General features: G+C 45.8%; 1 protein-coding gene and 5 long non-coding RNA genes across 9 annotated transcripts in view; 3 read left to right on the top strand and 3 right to left on the bottom strand.

The window, feature by feature from the left end:
- Positions 1 to 18,817, top strand: part of ARID1A (AT-rich interaction domain 1A) — an 85,912-nt gene that overhangs the window by 36,348 nt on the left and 30,747 nt on the right. The window lies entirely within an intron of this gene.
- The window catches only part of LOC144335129 (uncharacterized), a 32,257-nt gene that overhangs the window by 5,853 nt on the left and 7,587 nt on the right, over positions 1 to 18,817 (bottom strand). The gene's annotated exons all lie outside the window — the stretch shown is intronic.
- On the top strand, positions 293 to 10,442 carry LOC144335121 (uncharacterized). The gene is made up of 2 exons (XR_013405568.1): positions 293 to 2,000; positions 9,880 to 10,442. It is a non-coding gene; the product is annotated as an uncharacterized LOC144335121 (long non-coding RNA).
- LOC144335128 (uncharacterized) lies at positions 327 to 15,838 on the bottom strand. The gene is made up of 2 exons (XR_013405588.1): positions 13,898 to 15,838; positions 327 to 467 (listed from the first exon to the last, which is right to left on the bottom strand). It is a non-coding gene; the product is annotated as an uncharacterized LOC144335128 (long non-coding RNA).
- On the bottom strand, positions 1,596 to 10,690 carry LOC144335124 (uncharacterized). Of its 2 annotated transcripts, XR_013405584.1 has the most exons (3): positions 4,639 to 5,326; positions 3,718 to 4,148; positions 1,596 to 1,990 (listed from the first exon to the last, which is right to left on the bottom strand). It is a non-coding gene; the product is annotated as an uncharacterized LOC144335124 (long non-coding RNA). The 2 variants fall into 2 exon arrangements; XR_013405582.1 differs by lacking the exons at positions 3,718 to 4,148; positions 4,639 to 5,326 and adding an exon at positions 9,899 to 10,690.
- Positions 13,972 to 17,241, top strand: LOC144335118 (uncharacterized). Its single transcript, XR_013405565.1, has 2 exons — positions 13,972 to 15,165; positions 16,062 to 17,241. It is a non-coding gene; the product is annotated as an uncharacterized LOC144335118 (long non-coding RNA).

The raw sequence follows: 18,817 nt of genomic DNA, 5'->3' as shown, positions 1-18,817 counted from the left end.
CTGGTGGTGATTTTGTGTGACTACTCTTTTTTTTTTTTTGGTAGAGTACTTGATGCCCACATGCTTAATTATGGAATCAGGTACTTATTTATGGAATGGACTGACCATATCCTGAGAAAGGCAGTATAGTCTAGTGATTAAGAGCTTGGGCTCTAGAGCCAGAGTTCCTGGCTGTTCAGGCTTCTGAGGCCAGAATGCAGATAGGACGTCTGAAACTGTTTCTCAACAGAGTTCCTGGCTCTAGATTCTGCCACCAACTCTGTTTCATGGGGGTGGTGGTGAACATTAAATAGGTTACTAGAGAGCACACACGAGCACTGCACATTGTAGGCACTCCATAAATGTCAGCCTTTGTAATCATCGCCTCAGAGGGCATTGGGACTGTACTTTATACCTGAAAGGCAGTTAACACCAACTAGGTGGTTGTGGGAACCTTTACCGTTAGTCTTAGCTCTGTGGGCAAGTTACTCAGCCACTGAAAGTTAATCTGCTGGGCACAGAGATAAAATAGGCTACTCTGAAACCTAGTCATCTGGTAAGATGGTGGGTAGCAAACCCACCATGACAAATCCTGCTTCAGATAGGAAATGAAAATTCAGCCACATATCCAGATAAGAATCTTTTGGAATTTTGACTCTACTTGGATTTAAAGCCTGTGTCTTCATTTATTCTGACCTGAGAGAAATGGTTTCAGGATCTCTAAGAAATAGGCAGAAGGCGGGAACTCTCTTCATCATGAAGCGCCTCCCATGGATTCCCCTGAAGGTCTCTGAGACACCTCAGTAGGGCAAGGTCTGCAGAATCCCTTAGTACCTGGTGTTCAGGCTTCTGAGGCCAGAATGCAGATAGGACGTCTGAGACTGTTGACTTTCTCAACTGAGGAATTGGGGGAAGGAAGTGCCTTAATAAAGCGATCACTCTTTGTTCCCTTCTCATTAGTGTCTGTTGCAATCCTTTTCTGCATCCTGAACTTCATTGGAATGTGCTTTTTAACCTGATTCAGTCAGAATGTGTAACCACTCCCTCATCATCTGTGGTCTGTGGCTAAATCTGGGTGAGGTGCTATTGTGTCAAGAACCCAAATCGGTGGATTTCTGTCAGTGCTGTAAGTTGCTTCGTTCCGAAAAGTTTTTGCTTGCTTCTGGTGACCTTTTGATAGATCTGTATTTGGCTTTTTTTCTTTTTTTTTTTTTTTTTTTTTGGTCCTGAGAAGCCTTGTATCCAGAGATGCTACATGTCTAGTAAGGATTGGGAATCTTAAGAACTTCTTATCTGACCCACTGAAGTGAAGGTGAAGGTTTTGGCAGCCTTTTAGGCCCAGGGGATGGTTGTTCCTGGGAAGCCTATCACAAGGAACATTCCCAAGTTCTGACTTTTTCTAAAGATTCATCCAAATGGGTCATTTGCTCAGTGGTAGAAGCTCCATGTGGGAGGTAAGCTGGCTGGGTTATTGGCATCTTGTTTTTTGAATTGCTTTTTATCCCTTTGCTACTTGGACAGGCATCAAAAAGTGGTTATTCTTTGAAATTTTGGTTTAATGCCAGATTTGCCTACGCAGGCTAGGAAGCAGCCCCATCTGAAGAAATGAGAAGTTGGATTCCCTACAAGAGCCCTCTCCTTTCTTAACCAGTTTGTTAAAGGATCCCTAGGTTTGCCAGTGCATCCCTTCACTAAACAAATGTTTGTGAGATATCTATTGGCATCAGAGCAGATTGCAGGCTGGCTGGAGAGCAGCGCCTCGGATTTCACATTGCCCTCCTTACTCATTCATGTTACCTCCCTGGCCCTAAAGGCATGATTGTGACCCTTGAATATTACAAAAATTAAATTTTGAGGAGTCTATGCTCAGCTATTGATGCCAAGCCATTTAGGTGCTATTATCCTGATCATGTTATCCATATATTTAAACCTCTCAATTATTTTTTCGTTAATCTTAGAATAAAATCCAGATTTTTTTTTTTTTTTTGAGAGTTTCATTCTGTTGTCCAGGCTGGAGTGCAGTGGCACGATCTTGGCTCACTGCAACCTCCGCCTCCTGGGTTCAAGTGATTCTCCTGCCTCAGTCTCCAGAGTAGCTGGGTTTACAGGTGCTCGCCACCACACCCAGCTAATTAATTAATTAATTAATTTGATATGGAGTCTCACTCTGTCACCTAGGCTGGAGTGCAATGGCACGATCTTGATTCACTGCAACCTCTGCCTCCTGGGTTGAAGGGATTCTCCTGCCTCAGCCTCCCGAGTAGCTCCCGAGTAGCTGAGATAACAGGTGCCTACCACGCCCACCTAATTTTTGTATTTTTAGTAGAGACAGGGTTTCACCAGGTTGGCCAGGCTGGTCTCAAACTTCTGATCTTAGGCTATCCACCTGCCTTAGCCTCCCAAGGTGCTGGGATTACAGGTGTGAGCCACCTTGCCCAGCCTAAAATCCAGAATCTTTAATGTTAGACATCAGAAACACAGGTTGCTGTTCCCTCTCAGCTCCCGTCCCCTGTGTCTTTCTCATTCAGTAGGTCTGGAGTGGGGCCTGAAAATGTGTATTTCTGACAAGTTCCTCTGTGATTCTGTTGGTGCTAGACCAGGGGTGGTACTTTGAGAACCTCTACTTTATTCTTTTTTCTCTGCCTTGCTCTTGGCTTTCTTTCTTTTTTTTCTTTTTTTTTTTTTTTTTTTTGAGACGGAGTCTAGCTCTGTTGCCCAGGCTGGAGTGCAGTGGCCGGATCTCAGCTCACTGCAAGCTCCGCCTCTTGGGTTCACGCCATTCTCCTGCCTCAGCCTCCCGAGTAGCTGGGACTACAGGCGCCCGCCACCTCGCCCGGCTAGTTTTTTGTATTTTTTAGTAGAGACGGGGTTTCACCGTGTTAGCCAGGATGGTCTCGATCTCCTGACCTCGTGATCCGCCTGTCTCGGCCTCCCAAAGTGCTGGGATTACAGGCTTGAGCCACCGCGCCTGGCCTGCTCTTGGCTTTCTTTCAGTGTCTCTAAGGCATCACATGCCATTTTTTGCTTTCAGACCTTTGCACACACCCTTCCCTTTGCCTCATACTTTTCCCTTCAACTCTTCCTGTTCATCTTTCAGACTATATCTTAAAGATTGTTCCTTCAGAAAACTACTACCTAATCAAGCTTCAAGACACAGCTTAAATAACTTCTATGATGATTTCATTGACTAAAGGCCATTGTTAGTTTACCTTAAAAAAAAAAAAAAAAAGGGCCGGGCATGGTGGTTCACACCTGTAATCCCAGCACTTTGGGAGGCCAAGGCGGGCGGATCACGAGGTCAGGAGATCGAGACCAGCCTGGCTAACATGGTGAAATCCCATCTCTACTAAAAATATAAAAAATTAGCCAGGGGTACCTGTAGTCCCAGCTATTCGGGAGGCAGAGGCAGGAGAGTCGCTTCAGAACCTGAGAGGCGGAGGTTGCACTGAGCCGAGATCGCGCCACTGCACTCCCAGCCTTGGCGACAGAGTGAACTCCAGCTCAAAAAAAAAAAAAAAAAAAGTGTAGCTGGTCGCGGTGGCTCACGCCTGTAATCCCAATACTTTGGGAGGTCGAGGCGGGCGAATCACGAGGTCAGGAGTTTGAGACGAGCCTGGCCAACATGGTGAAACCCCGTCTCTACTAAAAATACAAAAGTTAGCTGGGCGTGGTGGCGGGCGCCTGTAGTCCCAGCTACGCAGGAGGCTGAGGCAGGAGAATTGCCTGAACCTGGGAGGCGGAGGTTGCAGTGAGCCGAGATCGTGCCGTTACACTCTAGCCTGGGCTACAAAAGCGAAACTCCGTCTCAGAAAAAAGAAAAAAAAATTAGTTAATGCCCAGGGTTCACAGAGTTCTGATTTGTTTGATTTGGGATTTGGGCATTGGTGTGGTTAGCGGCTGTCCCAGGTGAATCCTGATTTGCAGGTAGAGATCTATTCTAGACTGTTTCAGGTTCCTTTGCTATAGTAAACTTTTTTGTTTTTTTTTTTGAGATGGAGTCTCTCTCTGTTGCCCAGGCTGGAGTGCGGTGGCACAATTGCAGCTCACCACAACCTCTGCCTCCCAGGTTCAAGCAGTTCTCCTGCCTCGGCCTCCCAAGTAGCTGGAATTACAGGTGCCCGCTAACACACCCGGCTAATTTTTGCATTTTTAGTAGAGACAAGGTTTCACTATGTTGGCCAGGCTGGTCTTGATCTTCTGACCTAGGTGATCCACCCGCCTCGGCCTCCCAAGGTGCTGGGATTACAGGTATGAGCCACGGCACCCAGCCTATAGTAAACTCTTAGCACCCATACTTCTTGTCAGTACTTAAGTATAATTTAAATTACTTATTTATTGCAAGTTCAGTGAGGGCTGACTTGCTCTCTTACTTATTGTCATAGTGCCTGGCATGTAGTAGGCTCCAACTTACTGAACAGATGAACCTGAGCAGCGTTCATTATAATGCTCATTCAGGAACTATACATCTGACAGGAGCAGCTTGACTATATTACCAGATTGTTGTTTCCACTGCTAGGGCAAAGCAGGTATCACAGACTGTCATGGGGAGACACAAACTTCGTTTTAGAGAATGGATTAATTTATTTGTGCCTCCTGACAGTGGCCTTAAGAAGTGAGGTTAGGCTGGGCGCCTTTGGCTCACGCCTGTAATCCCAGCACTTTGGGAGGCCGAGGTGGGCAGGTCACGAGGTCAGAAGATCGAGGCCATCCTGGCTAACATGGTGAAACCCCATCTCTACTAAAAATACAATAAATTAGCCAGGCGTGGTGGCATGTGCTTGTAATCCCAGCTACTTGGGAGGCTGAGGCAGGGGAATCGCTTGAACCCGGGAGGCGGAGGTTGCAGTGTGCCAAGATGGCACCACTGCACTCTAGCCTGCAGGACAGAGTGAAACTCCATGTCAAAAAAGAATAATAAATAGAAGAAGTGAGGTTAGGGTTTGTCATCTATCTTGTAAAATGTCTGCCACTTCACCTTATGTTAATAAGGTTGCCAGAAGTGGTGGCTCATGCCTGTAATCACAACATTTTGGGAGACCAAAGCGGGAGGATCCCTTGAGCTTAGGAATTTGTGACCAGTCTGGGCAACATGGTGAAACCCTGTTTCTAAAAAAAAAAAACAAAACCAAAAAATTGCCAGGTGTGGTGGAGCATGCCTGTAGTCACAGCTACTTGGGGAGGCTAAGGTGGGAGAATCATTTGAGCCTGCCGTGAACTGTGGTTGCGATTGCATTCCAGCCTGGGTAAGGGGGGGTTGGAGGTGATTCTTGTAAGGGATATGTGAGCAAATCTAGGTGTTTCATTAAGGTCTTTATATATATTCTTTGTAAAAAAAAAAAAAAAAAACGAAGTTTCACTACGTTGCCCAGGCTGGTCTCAAACTCCTGAGTTCAAGTGATCCTCCTACTTTGGCCTCCCAGAGTGGTAGGATTATAGGCGTGAGCCACTGTGCCCAGCCCAGGTCTTTAATTTCTTCATTTTGGGATAAAATCTTTAAGGGACTCATCTGGAAATTGGTATCTAACTTTTGATAATAGTCATTTTTGAGACCATATGGAGTTTTATCTTAAAGCTTCTATTTAAATGATTCTTCCAAGTGTATGCCGTTTCCCTAGAATAATGAATGCTTGCCTTTTTTTTTTTTTTTTTTTTTTTTTTGGAGACAGAGTCTTGCTTTGTCACCTAGGTTGGAGTGCAGTGGCACGATCTTGGCTCACTGCAACCTCCGCCTCCTGGGTTCCAGCAATTCTCCTACCTCAGCCTCTTGAGTAGCTGGGATTACAGGTGTGCGCCACCACTCCTGGCTAATTTTTGTATTTTTAGTAGAGATAGGGTTTTACCATGTTGGCCAGGCTGGTTTCAAACTCCTGACCTCAAGTGATCCACCCACCTCAGCCTCCCGAAGTGCTGGGATTATAGGCGTCAGCCACTGCACCCAGCTTCTGTAACTTTCCTTACTGAGACACATTTGTGAATTTACATTTTGGTCTTGAAAGTATACCTAGGATAGAGTAATGGAAAATGGATACGGGATTGAAAGCTGTGATCTGAAGAGGTTAGCTAGTGCTTCACAAACTTTAGCATGTGTTAAGAATCACCTGAATTACTGCTGCTACCTGAGAAATTCTGATTCAGTGGGTGTGGGCTGGGACCTAAGAATTTGCATTTCTAACAAGCTCTGAAGTGGTACAGATGCTGCCAGTTCAGAAGACCACAGTTGGAATGAGACCGAGGTAGGTAGTAACCTTCTGAAAAGGGAAGGAAAAAAAAGTACTAGACTAGGAAGCCATAGCGGTAACTAGAATAATAGTGGTGATTTACACTATAGTTTGACTCTTGATGATTTGGAAGGCACACTGTGGGTTAAGAATGGTAGAAAGAAGAAACTTGAAAGAAACTAGATCTCCTGTAGCTGTGGCCTCAGTGCAGTTTATTCCTGGGTAGCGGAACCGTTGCCCTGCCAGTACCACGCTGGGAGCTCCACTGCTCTATGGTGCTCATCACTGGATCCCTTCCTTTAGTGGGGCCAAACTTAGTTGGTCACCAAATCTTAGTCTACCACAGAAATGGTTTTTGCTTTTGAGTCTGGTTTCCCCTCTCTCTACTGCCTTTTGTTTTTTCGGGTCCCTGTTATCTCTCACCTGGTGTCTTGCCACAAACTTCTGGCTGTTCTGTTTCTTTTCTTCCCCTTTTCCTTCCAAGTCTGTCCTCAACATAATCACCAGAGTGATCATCTTTAAACAAACAAACAAACAAACCTGGCCAAGTTACATTAATGTTTTAAAACCTGGCTACCTGTTGTCTGTAGATTTAAGTCCAAGTGTGACATACAAGTAAGTTCCTTTGGGATCTGGAGGATGAGGAGGGATGTAGGTAAGTTTCCTGTCCCTGGAGTAAAACCAGGCACACTTTTTGCTGTGGGTGTTATGTAGAAAACAAGTAGACATTTGACAAGGGTTGAACTTGCCTGACTTCTGAGGTCATTCGAACTCTTGGGTCCATGATTCTGAATATGATACGGTTGCTATCCTGAAGGATCCTCCTGTGTTTCATTAGTAAAATAGACATAAAACAGAAGACCATGTGCCTGTGTTATAATGAGTGCTGTCAGAGTTCGGCAAAGTCACTGATCCATTTATGTCTCAGTAGTTGAAGAAAAAAGTCATGTTGAAGTTCAGTCAGTATGAGCTAGATGTGGATGTATTTAAGTGGTTACAAAAGGAAGAAAAGTCCAGCTTGAGCAAAGGCCATGCAGGAATGGGGATGAGGTGAAGTATAGATACTTGGGGGCTGGTCAGCTTCCTGGGGTGGGAAGTAACAGGAAGGAAAGCTAGATCACAGGGATCCTGCTGAGCTTCAGCCATTTAGATCTGATCTCTGGGCTTACAGATAGGTAACTGGTGCAATCATGTGATAAAACTAGTATTTTACCAAAATGATCCATTAGTTTGTAGTATGCTTTGAAAAGGGGAGAGTCTTAAAGCAGTGGAATAAGTTAAACCGTAGAACTACTTCTGGCAAGAGGTATGGCGTTCTGCTCCTTCTGTCTCATTTGCAGAGCCACCTGCTCCCACATGTGGAACATGCAGGAAAGAATATAGGACTGAGAATAAGTGGGTTCTGCGGGGTGGAATATTTAAAGATTTTGATTGACTGGTGGGCAGGGAGAGTCTCATTTTTGAGAAGTTAAATTCCATATTTATTTTGTGGAATATCGTAAGATTTCTGAAAACAAATGTCCAGTTTCTAGTTGGAGATAGGAGACTGAAACTTAGGTAAGACCTGAGTCTGGATACGAGTTTGAGAGTTAACTGTGGTAGTTAATAGTTAAACCATGGAATGAAACAGGCCTCCCAAACTGTGGAGTTTAGAGATAGAAGCCAGATGGAGCTCTGGACCATGCCAGAGGCCATCAGGTAGAAGCAGCCAACAGAGAGTTGGAGAGATCGGAGAAGGACCAGGATTGTGTAATATTTCTGGAAGCCAAGGGAGGAGGGAAGATGTCAAATTTGTATTTCAAAGAAAATAGGCAGTTGGATTTGTCATAAAGCATTTTATTGGGATCCTTTTTAGATAAGGAAAAGGCCTGATTTCTGAGGGCTTGAGAAAAGGAAATGAACAAGGGAAAGGGAAAGAGCACTCTTGAAAGGCACTGAGAAAAAGGAGAGTCTGGCTGAATCAGTCCAGTTCCTCCGCTTCATCCCAAAGACCTGCATATGTATAAGGCAGATGGAAGAGGGAAAGGTGAAGGTGCTAGCAGAATATTAGGAGGGTATAAACAGGCACGTCTTTCTGGAATTGTGAGAAAAAGGAATCAAAGGCATCCACTGGATTAATTTCTAAGGGACACTATACCCTTGGCTGAAAAAAAGGTTATCTTAAAGCCTGTTGTTGAAGATTTGGGTCATACTCATTTCCTCAGGTTAGGTAGGACTGGATGTTATTGATATCGGGAGGGAGGTGGAGAATAGAATTAGGATTTGTAATGTCTATCAAATTATCCCGGCCGGGCGCGGTGGCTCAAGCCTGTAATCCCAGCACTTTGGGAGGCCGAGACGGGCGGATCACGAGGTCAGGAGATCGAGACCATCCTGGCTAACACGGTGAAACCCCGTCTCTACTAAGAAATACAAAAAACTAGCCGGGCGAGGTGGCGGGCGCCTGTAGTCCCAGCTACTCGGGAGGCTGAGGCCGGAGAATGGCGTGAACCCGGGAGGCGGAGCTTGCAGTGAGCTGAGATCCGGCCACTGCACTCCAGCCTGGGCTACAGAGCGAGACTCCGTCTCAAAAAAAAAAAAAAAAAAAAAAAATTATCCCTTGAGTTTCTGAGCCATTCTTTAGATTTCACTTAACATCTTAGCTATTACCATTCATGTTTTTACTTCTGTAATGCTCTCAGACGCTGAGATCTTGGTCTAGAAAGAGGAAATGGGAGGGAGCTATGCTGTCCCTGTAGAATCCAAATTTTAGAGGGCAGGATTAAGGCTAGGCAAGGAGCTACAGTCAACATCAGTTGTTCTGAAAAGATAGGAATTAGAATGTACAGAATACCCACTCCTGTTTTACATATGAAAAACCAAGGGTCAGAATCAAGATTTGAATCTAGCTCTGATATTTCAGGTGAAATATTTCCTCCAGCATCCCACCCAGTAGAGGAAAGACATGGACAATCTGATCCTCTCTTCATTTTTAGGCAAAAGACTCAGCTCTTTGCCATTTAGCATTTACTAGACTTGAACTAAAAGAAGGAATGTCAATGGATTTCCATTTTACTTCTGTTTTCCCAGACATCCCTATGATGGAGGCACAGATGAGTTGTGGAAAGGGTGGGTGGTAGGAAAGATAGCCAGACATATAGGACCTGCTTGGAGGAACTAGCCAACTAGGGAATCACCTCAAACAGTGAACCGTTGACTAGAGTTTGGTTCCTGTGTTGGATGAGAGCAAGCCTTGTTCTGTCTCTGTCTTCTTAGAATATACTGTCCTGGTCAGTGCTAACTTTAGTCAGTTAGATCCTTGTGACTCAGTGTGGTCCATTGTCTAGAAGCACCAGCATCACCTGGAAGCTTGCTAGAAATATAGATTTTCAGGCCCTATCCCAGATTTATTGGATCTAACTCTGTTAATAAGATCTCTAAGTGATTCATATGTCGAATGGTTTAGAAGCACAGAGACCCTGACAGCTGAGAATAAAATTTTCAAATGAAGTATCAAGCTGGTAGGCCAGACACGGTGGCTCACACCTGTAATCCCAGCACTTTAGGAGGCTGAGGCGGGTGGATCATGAGGCTACTAAAAATACAAAAATTTAGCCAGACATGGTGGCACACACCTGTGATTCTAGCTACTCAGGAGGCTGAGGCAGGAGAATCGCTTGAACCTGGGAGGCGGAGGTTGCAGTGAGCCAAGGTCGCGCCACTGCACTGCAGCCTATGTGACAGAGTGAGACTTTGTCAGTGTGGGAGACCACCACCAGTTGTTTCGTGCATGTTTTGGGGACCCTGGCTCCCGGTGGCTTACCCAGTTCAGAACCCGTAGTGGAGCCATCCACAGCCCCCAGCATACCTCTGCAACTTCCTCTCTAGCCACTCATTTGTACCTTAAGCTCCTCACAATTCCTGGTCCTCTTGATTAGGATATACATCTGTTTCTCTCTCTTTCTGTCATGCTCAGCAAACCTCTACTTTGGCTTCAAAACCTAGCTGAAATACCCCTCTGGGACTTCTTCCCCATTTTCATGTTGGCATAGCCTTGTGCTAGTACCTCTGCTTGAACTGTATCTGACATCTGTCATGTGCCCAGCACAGGCAGATATTCGTAAATCTTTGTTGAATACCCCCCAGATTCTCGCTACCTAGCTGAGCTTTGGGAGCTAACGTTTTGTTGTTTAGGTTTATTGAGAGGAGTGACAAATCTTCTCAATAAATGCTTTAAAAATTAGAACGTTTGGCTGGGCACAGTGGCTCACGCCTGTAATCCCAGCACTTTGGGATGCTGAGGCGGGTGGATCATGAGGTCAAGAGTTCAAGACCAATCTGGCCAACATGGCGAAACCCTGTCTCTACTAAAAATACGAAAATAGCCAGGTGTGGTGGCGGGGGCCTGTAGTCCCAGCTACTCGGGAGGCTGAGGCAAGAGAATCGCTTGAACCCGAGGCAGAGGTTGCAGTGCTCCATCTCAAAAAAAAAAAAAAAGAAAGAAAAGAAAATTAGAATGTCTGAAGGATTTTAATCTTACACAGTTTCTGTTCCCTTTTGTTCATTCCATGATAGAAGGAGAGAGGGCCCACAGTCCTTACCTAGGTTTTTGATGGTTTATTTTCAAAGGGATAACAGAAATGTCACTAGCAATTTTGGTAACCAGAGAAGCAGGGTCTTTCTGAGGTTGGTGACCTGTTTTCTTTATAGCTGACCATCTATCTATCTGTGCCTGCTCCTCTTGAATTATAGCCCAGGTGCTCTCTCAGAGTCTCGAAAAGGAAATCCCCACCCCCTCTGTCATATCTGCCCAGACTGCTAAGAGCAGCATGTACCCTGTGCATGTAGCCATCCCTTCTCTAGAACGCTGGTTCTCTGGGCTGGACTGGCCAATCCGCTTCTCTATCTTAGTCACACTGCTCCAGCCTCGATACTGCCTGCTGCCTGCTTGAGCCTTTGCTGCTTGCAGCAGATTACTGTATGCTTGTTCCTGGGCCCATTTCCTGTTTCTATTCTAGTCGCTGGTGGCTCAGCTCTGCTTCCTGCCTGTGTGTCTCACACAGATTCCTCTTGCTGGAACCTTTTGTTTCCTTCGGAACAGCCTCAATCTTTGAAAAGCAACTGAGCCTTACCTCTAGTATGATGGCTCTTGAGTCACTTAGTCCTACAGAGGACTGGGTGGAAGTACCTCCTCCCTCATTAAGCACACCATTTGAATTTTACCTTGTTTTTCAGTTTGTCCTCAGCCCTGCTGTAGGAAGCTAAGTTGGGCCAAACTTGTCCTCACTTATTAGTATACAGGGCTATCGGGACTGGTATGTCCTGATTCTTTTGTCCCTGGAGCTTATAAACGTATTTCCTACTACTGAGGAAGACACTTGGTATTCTCTCTGGCCCAAGCGTCCCTGAAGCCCAGGTGATAATTATTGAGTTGGACAGATTATGCCATCCTCAGCAGAATAACAGGCTGCAGAAAACATGGGGATGGAAAAGAAAGCGTGTGCTGACTCAACCCTCCATCCTGTGTGAGCAATTCAAACCCCCCACCCACCCCCTCAGAGCTTAAGGTGAGAGAGAGAAAGTACAGTGAGGTTGTAAAAAGGGAAGAAGTGAAGGAGGTTGTCCTGGACAAATGTATTTAAAGTCCTCAAGCTCCCCGCTCTTGCCCATTTCCTCCAAAAAATACGCTTTGTGAATAAATCTTTTCTCTCTTCCTTTACAGCTTCTCTTTTGGGATCATTTGATAATACTGAGTCAGAGGATTTCTGTACTAGACCCTAGGTCTAGCTATGTTTAATAGAGATTTAATATAGGGAATTTGAGCTTACAACTGGAAAGAGTGAGGGAGCTTGCTCTAGGCTTGGCCTCCAAGAAACTGGACCCAGATTTAACCTAGATTTGACCTACCAGGGGAACTTTGACCTCGGAGCTACTATTGGATTGATTGCTCTTGAATCATATCCCTAAACCTGTGATCCAGGATCAGTAAGCTGGAATCAAGAAGCAGTAGCTGCTGCTGCCAGAACCAGCACCCAGTAAAGTGGAGGATGGAACCAAAATGCTCCTGCAGAAACAAGTGAAGGAGACAGAAATATGGTCTCTGCTTGCTTTGATCTAATCTCATGAGTCAGCTTCTCATTACCAGAAGCTGAATTGTATGCAAAACCAAGGGATTCTTGGAAATTTCATTTTTAAGTTTTTTAACCTTTACAATTAGAGAAAGAATAGAATGGAGGCAGCGTGAACCAGCACGACAGAATATTTACAATATTGACACCCCCATTCCTGTCTCCCCTCCCACCTCCACTTTACATGAGGAACCTAAGGCCCAGAAAGGGAAAGACACTTGTCCAAGGTCATTCAGTAAACAAGAACATTGGATTCTTTGACTTCTAGTCCACTGGTTCTACTGTTGCTTTTACTGTTAGGACCAACTCCTATACAAGATCAGCAAAAAGATCCTTTAAGAAAAGGAAGGCCGCGGGCACAGTGGCTTACTCCCGTAATCCCAGCACTTTGGGAGGCTGAGGTGGTGAGATCACCTGAGGTCGGGAGTTCGAGATCAGCCTGACCAACATTAAGAAACGCCGTCTCTACTAAAAATACAAATTTAGCCGGGCGTGGTGGTGTGTGCTTATAATCCCAGCTACTTGGGAGGCTGAGGCAGGAGAATCACTTGAACCTGGGAGGCGGAGGTTGCGGTGAGCCGAGATCGCGCCACTGCACTCCAGTCTGGTCAACGAGCGAAATTCCATCTCAAAAAAATAAAAAAGAAGAGGAAAAATGCCATATTCAGAAAATGGACTTTGCCTTCCATATTCTCTTTGGAGAAAGGGAAGGAGTTATGAACAGATATGATGTTGAGATTTCTAGATTTCTAGGCAAAGTTAATGCTATTACAGCTTTTGGATTTAGTTCTGTTCTCCAGAAGAATGTAAGAAGCATTTATTCTGAAAGGAAGAATTCTCAGAAACTAGAATGTCCTGATATTCCTTAGTCATCATGGATGAACTAGTTGTCGTAGTGACAGTGGCTCATCTTCACCCATTCCCCCTAGCATTTTCTTTTGCTGTTGGTGCTTTTCTGTCCAAAAAGATCAACCAAAATGAGAAAACCAGCTCCCAGATGTTTGGTTGCCCAGCTGTTTCATGTCTGTCCTTGGGCGGACTTGGGCCTTTCAAACAGGAAATGAGCCAAGTCCACCTAGAAATATTATCTTTGTAGAAACCAGTAGGGTCCTTTAAGCCAAGGTGAGAATCTGTTTCTTGAAATTTGGCCCAGAGGGGAGGACCTGTAGGTGTGGAGCTATGTTAACATACCTGGCCAGGTGCACTGGCTCACGCCTGTAATCCCAGCACTTTGGGAGGCTGAGGCGGGCAGATTATGAGGTGAGGAGATCGAGACCATCCTTGGACAACATGGTGAAACCCTGTCTCTAGTAAAATGCAAAAAATTAGCTGGGTGTGGGATAGACGCGGTGGCTCACACCTGTAATCCCAGCACTTTGGGAGGCCAAGGCGGGCGAATATCCTGAGGTTGGGAGTTCAAGACCAGCCTGGCCAATATGGTAAAACCCTGTCTCTACTAAATAATACAAAAATGAGCTGGGCGTGGTGGCAGGCACCTGTAATCCCAGCTACTTGGGAAGCTGAGGCAGGGAGAATTGCTTGAACCCAGGAGGTGGAGGTTGCAGTGAGCCGAGATTGCACCACTGCACTTACACAGCCTCGACTACAGAACAAAACTCCGTTTCAAAAAAAAAAAACCTGGGTGTGGTGGTACACGCCTGTAGTCCCAGCTACTAGCAACTACTAGGGAGGCTGAAGCAGGGGAATTGCTTGAACCCGGGAGGCGGAGGTTGCAGTAAGCCGAGATCGAGCCACTGCACTCCAGCGGGTGACAGAGCAAGACTCCGTCTCAAAAAACAAACAAACAAACAAACAAAAAAACACTATACCTGGTAAGTCAAGTGTAGAATTAGCCGTATTCTTTTTTTCTCTTGTGTCTAAGACGTACTAGAAAGCTGTGATGACATCGGTATGTATTCTGTTGCCATCCCTCTGGGGACCAGTGCTTGGTCTCCTGAAACCCCTACTCTACGGCCTGAAATTGTTTCATCTTCCCTGCCTGTTACCAGCATAGAATTGTTTGGTATTGTGACATAATCTGATTGCCTTGAGGCAGTACTCACCTCCAAGCTGCTAGCTTCCTTCCGATTTGACCTTTCCCAAAGAAGCTAAGAATCCATGCCTTGTTGAAGGTGCGAACTAGGGGTTGGAGGCTTAATCTTGAGAGTCAGTGAACCTGTCCCTTAAGGCCAGCTTTGATATGGGAAGAATATTGAATATTGTTTACTGAGATGGGGATGGGTGAAAGTAATTTTTCCTGACATTTTGGGAAAGGTAAGAGAAAACAAATTTAAACTACAAGGGATCAGTGGCCAGGTGTGGTGGCTTACACCTGTAATCCCAGCAATGTGGGAGGCTAAGGCAGGAGGATTGCTTGAGCCCAGGAGTTTGAGGCTGCAGTGAGCTATGCTTGCACGACTGCACTCCAGTCTGGGTCTATGAGCAAGACCATGTCTGAAAAACAAACAAAATAGGTCAATGTTCATAGGAACCATTATCAAGAATATTTGGATTTTTATCCCCTGTTATCTTCTGGAACTTGATTATAGCTCCCCTGTGTTCAGAGTTGTTCTTTTCAAAGTCCTTTGAGGTTGTATTCTGGTTTAAGATTCTATCCATTTCTCACTCTCAAATCTGTTTATTCCACCTTCTCTCCCTAAATATTTGGATTTTGTATATAGACCAGTAGGCTAAGGTAGGGAAGATCACTGACAAGTATAAATTTAAGAGTTTACAAAACCAAGGAGGCCATCCAGCCCCCTAGTTCTAAGCCGTGTTCAGCACAGTGCCAACTTTGCCTTCCCTGGTTGTCCTTGCTTGCTTTCTGGTTGCTATAATTCTGAGGGGCAACCAGGCTTGCTGTAGAGAGGAGAGCCAGATGATGTGGAAGCCTAAGGCAACATCCCCTCCTTGTTACACTTCTCATACCCAGAACTCTGCTTGCTTTCTGTGTTCCTTTCCTTTCACTCCCCTTTCCTGCCCTCTTTACTCAAGTTCTAAGATTATAGCTGATGATCTTCATAATAGAACAAACTCCATTTGGTTAACCTTCCTAACAGGGAATGCTTGGCTTTGAGAAAGTAGGGGGTTCCTAACTTCTTTGCCTTCTCTAGCTTTACAGTGCTCTTCTTTCCTGCTGGGATTAGAACAGCCCTATTCCATAAATATGCACTGCTCTTGGCTGCTCTAACTCAGGCCCAGCTCTGACCCAGATTCTTTTTTTTTTTTTTTTCCAGATTTGAGTCTATTAACTAGTGACTCTCAAAACATTTCATACATTTTTGGCCAAAAAGTGGTTACTAACTGGGTAAGACAGTGAGAAGCCTTTTGGGGGCAGGGTGACTGGTCAGGCAGATAACATGGTATTATACAGGCCTGATGAGACTGTGACAAACTGAAAAGCAGGGTTTCAACCAGTTCGTGGCTTATGGGAGTTCCAGAATCATCATCATTATCTTTTTTTTTTTTTCTTTTCTTTTGGAAGAAGTTAGATGCCTGGATTTTTATGTAAAATCTCCCAGTTTTTAGATGGGTCTATATGAGGGTGTTAGGCAATGAATTAAAAAATTCTCAGCCGGCCGGGCGCGGTGGCTCAAGCCTGTAATCCCAGCACTTTGGGAGGCCAAGACGGGTGGATCACGAGGTCAGGAGATCGAGACCATCCTGGCTAACACGGTGAAACCCCGTCTCTGCTAAAAAAATATAAAAAACTAGCTGGGCAAGGTGGTGGGCACCTGTAGTCCTAGCTACTCGGGAGGCTGAGGCAGGAGAATGGCGTAAACCCGGGAGGCAGAGCTTGCAGTGAGCTGAGATCTGGCCACTGCACTCCAGCCTGGGTGACTCCAGAGTGAGACTCCGTCTCAGAAAAAGAAAAAAAAAAAATTCTCAGCCGGGCGTGGTGGCTCATGCCTGTAATCCCAGCACTTTGGGAGGCTGAGGCAGGCAGATCACGAGGTCAGGAGATCGAGACCATCCTGGCTAACATGGTGAAACTCCGTCTCTACTAAAAAAAACAAAAAATTAGCCAGACATGGTGGTGGGCGCCTGTGGTCCCAGCTACTTGGGAGGCTGAGGGAGGAGAATGGCATGAACCCGGGAGGCAGAGCTTGCAGTGAGCCAAGATCACACCACTGCACTCCAGCCTGGGTGACAGAGCAAGACTCTTGTCTCAAAAAAAAAAAAATTTTTTTCTGGGGCCTGTGGGTCTGTCCCTGCAGTGTCTTGTGGACTGCCCCTTGTAGCGTTGGCTCTCTCTTGCATTTACTCCCTTTGAGCTGGTGCCTAGAGTTTCTCCGGGGGTGGGGGACAGCTGTGAGGAGCACCTTCTCATCTATCCTTTGCCAGTTCTCATTGTGTTTGGTGTTTGTTTTATTGGTTTGTTGCAGGGGGGTGGGGGGAACAATGGGGGAAATGTTGAGCAGAAGCACTCGATGTGATTAAACCTCCAGCTGAGCATATCTGTGGGAGTAGAATATCGACCCCTGGAAAATCAATGGCTGCTGCAGTGACCCAGCCGCTGTTTGCAGGGGCTCCCACCACAGGAATGCAAGCAGCCCAGCAGTCTTTCTTCTCCCCACCTTTTTACCTCAGCAGTGCCCTCAGCCTCCACCCAAAGGGTCAGACCTGCCTCAAGAGATTTTGCAGAGGTGGGTTAGAACAGCACGTTCTCGTATTATCACAGTTAGATTGAAATTTCTCCAGTGACACAGAGCCCTGCCTCTGACAGCCTCCTTTCCAGACACTCCTTTTCTGCACTGCTGCAGTTCTAGCAACAGCTCTTACCAAGTTGTCAAGACCCATTTGGGGTTGTACTTCTGAGTTTTAAACAGGAGAATCGGGTTCTCTTGATACCAGCACCCAAGAGCCTGTCTCTTGTGGAGGTTTAGAATTCAGGTATAGGGGTTTAGGATGGGGGAATAGAGATTAAGGGAAAGAAAGAGGACTAATAGAGATTGTGTCTAAAGAGGATGCTTTTGAGTAGATAATTCATTGAGCGACATTTATCAAGCATCTTGTCGTTTGTGTGTCTGGCATCTTTCTGGTCACTAAATAGCCTGATCTTGCTCTGGTCCCACAGGCTAGTGGAGATAGAGCACAGTGCCATCAGTCCTGTAACTGCATCTAGAGGAGCCTCAGGAACTCTGGGCCCTACCTATAGGGTGAGAGTAGGGAACTAGCCCTCTGACTTGGGTCAAAGTAGATGGTTTAATAGAATGGCTAGCAGATCTCTTCTTGGAGCGTGGAGGCTTCTGATTCCTCACTGCCTCCACAAAACTGTTTTCATCTTGGAAGTTCCCAAGGCTAAAAAAAAAAAAAAAAAACAATTTTAGCCTGTAGTTGTTGTACCTATAAAGCATCTTCAAGCAATTTATCTTCCCACCCAACTCTACTCTGGTAGTTGGGAAATCAGCCAGCCTGATGTGTGTGAAAGGAGAGTTCATTTGCCCTATTGTTGGAGCACCTCTGTGGCCAGAGGGTTGAAGCTTGCTTGGCTTTTAAAGCCTCTAGAAAGGAGCCTTCCCATCTTGTAGCTTGGGGAGTGGGGTACCTAAACAAAACCCAAACATCCTGCAGTTCGGAAGGGTGGCTACCGTGCTGGGTGAGGAGGAAAGTGTGAGGATTTGAGGAGGCCATCTAGAGGCCAGGAATACCTTGATTTTTTTTTTTTTTTAAATCTGTGAGCCACGCCCTTGTGATTGATAAAAGGATTCGAACACATTCAGTTTGAATACCCAGCAGAGACCAGGCTCCTACTTTCATGGGACTTCTACCTTAATGGGACTTCTGCTTGTTTCCCTACATTAAAAGTCACCCTCCCTACAGCCCTCTGTCCTCTTATACATTTAAGTACCCTACAGAAAACCCAGGGGTGAGAAGAAGTACTATACCCTTTAATTTAGCATAGAAAAAGTAGGTTTAAGTCGAAGGTTATCGGTGAAAGTGCTGATTTGAAATAAACACTGAAAGTTATAGCAGGAGTAATTAGAAAAGAGGGGGGTTGGGCACCGTGGCTCACACCTGTAATTCCAGCACTTTGGGAGGCCGAGGCAGGTGGATCACCTGAGGTCGGGAGTTCGAGACCAACCTGACCAACATGGTGAAACCCCATCTCTACTAAAAATACAGAAATTGCCGGGCACGGTGGCTCACGCCTGTAATCCCAGCACTTTGGGAGGCCGAGACGGGCGGATCACGAGGTCAGGAGATCGCGACCATCCTGGCCAACACGGTGAAACCCCGTCTCTACTAAAAACACAAAAAATTAGCCGGGCGAGGTGGCGGGTGCCTGTAGTCCCAGCTACTCGGGAGGCTGAGGCAGGAGAATGGCGTGAACCCGGGAGGCGGAGCTTGCAGTGAGCTGAGATCCGGCCACTGCACTCCAGCCTGGGCGACAGAGCAAGACTCCGTCTCAAAAAAAAAAAACAAAAACAAAAACAAAAAAAAACAGATATTAGCCGGGCTTGGTGGCAAGGGTCTGTAATCCCAGCTACTCAGGAGGCTGAGGCAGGAGAA

This window comes from Macaca mulatta, chromosome 1 (genome assembly GCF_049350105.2).
Source record: "Macaca mulatta isolate MMU2019108-1 chromosome 1, T2T-MMU8v2.0, whole genome shotgun sequence".
Lineage (NCBI taxonomy): Eukaryota > Metazoa > Chordata > Mammalia > Primates > Cercopithecidae > Macaca > Macaca mulatta.
This window is presented reverse-complemented; position numbering and strand designations above follow the sequence as displayed.